At 37.3% G+C, this 3802-nt stretch overlaps 1 protein-coding gene across 1 annotated transcript in view; it reads right to left on the bottom strand.

The window, feature by feature from the left end:
- UCMA (upper zone of growth plate and cartilage matrix associated) overlaps window positions 1–3802 on the bottom strand; it is a 20979-nt gene that overhangs the window by 570 nt on the left and 16607 nt on the right. The window lies entirely within an intron of this gene.

Genomic DNA, 3802 nt, shown 5'->3' with positions numbered 1-3802 from the left:
CAGTAATTGTGGCCTCTACAAGTGGGAGCGGGACGGGATGCTAAAGGTACGTCATTCGCATACGAATTTGTGACTAATTTTAGCGACCCATGCAAATGATGCTGAACCATTTCTTTTCTTAATATTTTCATTTTTCCAGGAAAAGACTGGTCCAAAGATAGGAGGAGAAACTTTGTTACCAAGAGGAGAAGAACATGCCAAATTTCTGAATAGCCTTAAATAACTCTAACGTCACACATTTCCCCACAACTTTCTCTTCTCCTTGTGGTACGGAAAAGCCAGGGACTGGCTCTGCATCGCCCGTGTTCCCCACCAACACCGCCAAAAACAAATGCTTGTTAAGCACGTAATCTGTGTCTTCTTACTTTGCTCCGTTGTGTGGATTTGACACCAAATTTAACATGGACATTTATGGAATGTGGATAAGCAAGATATTGCTGTCTTTCCTGTCCTCACTCTAGATGGCTTCATTACTGCATTCACACAATGTTTTGCCCAGAAACTGGAAGGTAAACCAAGAGGCGTGTTTCTGTGTCTCTTGGTTATAGAGTGCACCCTCCTTGATCCCAATGAATTTCTAGTGTTTATATGGACAGCAGGGTTTATATGGATAGAAACAGAGGCAAAAGCATTCATTTAGCTTAACTCTCACCCCAGGTAAGTTGCCTAACTTCTGGGCTTCAGTTTCCTTATCTGGGTGAAGAAAATTGGACTAAATGATCTTGAAACCTGTTTTTCCGCACTCATTTTCTACAAATAATGTAACTTTTTTCCATCTAAATAATTACGGTCATTGCCCTTAACGTAGTTTTGATAAACTGATTCCTTCTTTCTGTTCTGTTGTTACCTCTGTTTTGCTCTTAGAGAGTGATCGAGTCGCTGAACCACTTTGCACGGAGAACCCGGTTGATCTGAATGTTATAATCTTCATAGCAGAATTTTTTGTTTGCCGGGCCTTTTTCTGTTTAGAGGAAACGGCTTTTTACAGAAAATCACCGTTCTTTTGAGTTTTGTTAAAATAAAATATAGTTTCCCTTTCCAAACAACAAAAGGAAAACTGGAGTATTTTAGATGAGAATCATCCAGAGTAGCAAATAAGAAAGAACCTTCTGATAAGTGGCGTAGAATGTTCCGCAGAGGGAACTGGAAACACTAGAAGCTTCAGGTTGACCAGCAAATAGCATAGTCAACAGGGAGAGGTTGCGCGTTGGGTTTCTGTGTAGAAAAAGTTGATGATGATAGAAGTTAAGTTTGATGTTTGCAACAGGTGAAATATTGTTTAATAACATTTAGTTTTTTAAATCTGCAACACAAATTTATTTATGTAACTATGTCACTCACAGCAGCCAATCAGAGCTTCTGCTCTGCTAGTAAAACAGGCATCTCTGATCCGATGGGTGGAGATTTGGAAACATGTAACTCTCAAGAAGGATGGGCAGTTCTGTCTATCTAGAATATAGATGGAATTTTATATTTGAGGAAAGGCATGATGATACACCTATGGAAAATAAGAGACACAAAAGATGGAAGACATCACTTGGCTTAAGTTGGTAGCAATTGGTGAAAAAGCTGTAGAAACTTGGAAAATTCAAAGTAGAGCCATGCTGTTTCGACTTCCCAGTTCAAAATGGGAAGGATTCCTACCACGTCTTGCGTAGATCAGACCATATATCCAGTATATCCACAGTCAGTTCTCACCGTACGCATCAGTTATGGTCTGTGAAGTCGCCACCAACGCTGAGTCGGTGCCTGTTGAACCGTTGTTCCTGGGGGAGATGCAGGGTTAGGCTGGTCGGGTTCCTGCGAGCCTCTGGGCACAGCATTCCGCAGCTGACCAATATATGAGCTTGCTTTATGTGTGTTTCGGTTTAAAAACACTTTTTAATATATATGGTTGTGTTAGAGATACAGGAAAACTTGTCTTCAGTGACTCACTATAGGATGTACTATTCTCTTGTTTCAATAATGATTTCAGGATACCAATCTTAGAGTGTAATCGGGTTCTTTATCATCTAAGTCAGTTTTGTCTCAAAGTTCTATCTCTAGCTCTTAAGGGTTTTGTCCAAAAACAAGTTTGTTAAATATGAACGTTGTAGTTTACAACTGATAGCTTTAGTATACTCTGATCTTGTAAGGTACTAACACTTTTTTTTTTAAAAGTCTCGTACACTTTCCACATTATCTTTATTTTTTTAATTCAAAGTAGTTTGAATAGATAATGCATACACATGATTTAAGTTTTTTAAAGGACAGAAAGGGATACACTATAAAATATAAATGTAAAATATCTTGCCCTTCAGTGCCACAATTCTGTGCTGAGTGCGTGATAAACACCTGAACCTGAGTTAATAAAATCGTAAGTTGGTGTTCTGGACCTCACTGCCTGAGAGTAATGGGATTATTGTTTTTCTTTAGGAAAGTTTTTTATTTGGGAGTCTACACACTAAATGATTCAGACTCACGAGTGTGTTCTTTGACATTCAAAAGTATTATTAAAGTGCCTAATGAGAAGTTGTTTAGAAAAATATTGTTCACTTTTGTTTTCATATGAAATCAGTGTTCTTTCTAGATACATCCCCTCCAAATAGTGCTATTCCTATAGGAAGCTTTTTCTTTAAGAAAGCTTTATGAAAACTGCTTTGCTATAAATTTACTATAGGGTTTTTTTTTTTAATGGTAGAAAATTGGCTTAATAGGTACGTAAAGTAGGCATTGCTGGTCAAAAATGAATTTTATGTATTTTTAGAGACAGGGTCACCCAGGCTGGAGTACAGTGGTGTGGTCATAACTCACAGCAGCCTCGAACTCCTGGGCTTGACAGAGCCTCCTGCCTCAGCCTCCCTAGTAGATGGGACCACAGGTGCACATAACCATACCCAGCTAATTTTTTATAAAAGATGGGATCTTGCTATGTTGCCCAAGCTAAGTATGAATTTTAAGGTTTAAAAAATAAAAATGGAAAAAAGTCTATGTAGATATTAATACTTAGATGTGCATAGATCACTTGGAGAAAACCCAAGACAATGGGAATAATAGTTTCCTTTGGGAGACAAAGGAAGAACTTTCTACTGTATCCTTCTGTCCTTTTAGAATTTTAAACCATGTGTATACATTACCTGTTCAAACTATTTGTAATTTTTAAATAAACATCATGTGGAAAGTGGACAAAACTTCTTTTAAAAAAGTACTAGTACGTCATAAGATCACACGGTATACCAAGGTTATCAGTTGTGTACTAGAACGTTTATATTTAACCCATTTGCTTTTGGACAAATCCCTTAAGAGCTACAGATAGAACTTGTTAAATTATGAAAACCTTACCAAAGAATTAGAACATAATTAGTTGAAAATAGATTAGAAATGAAATAACCCAACCCAATGAAACTTATCAAAAGCACATAAAAAGTTCAGAAAAAAAAAATTTAATTCTTTTGAGACTCAGAAAAATTGCTATGTCCTTCCAAAAGCTCAAAATAAACCACAAAGGCACATGATAATAAATTGCAAAATCTTTCTCTGGAGCAAACACAAAAATTTTTTTTCTTGTACCTTTAACCTGCAACAGGAAAACAAAATGCCAGCCTATGCAGAGTTGGTGAATAGAAATTCATGACAGATTTATCCTTTGACAAATCTGTTTTCAACCACTTACCCGGAACCCCTTAGGAACTAGGGGATAGTAATGAAAGAACAGAGACGAACAAGTAAAAGACGTCCCCAAACCCACACTTTTGACAAGGCCAGTCTCCAAAATGCAAACTGCTCTGTTCCTAATTTCCTACTAACTGGGTGCCCAGATTCC

Source organism: Propithecus coquereli, unplaced genomic scaffold (assembly GCF_000956105.1).
Source record: "Propithecus coquereli isolate 6110/MARCELLA unplaced genomic scaffold, Pcoq_1.0 Scaffold69, whole genome shotgun sequence".
Classification (NCBI taxonomy): domain Eukaryota; kingdom Metazoa; phylum Chordata; class Mammalia; order Primates; family Indriidae; genus Propithecus; species Propithecus coquereli.
This window is presented reverse-complemented; position numbering and strand designations above follow the sequence as displayed.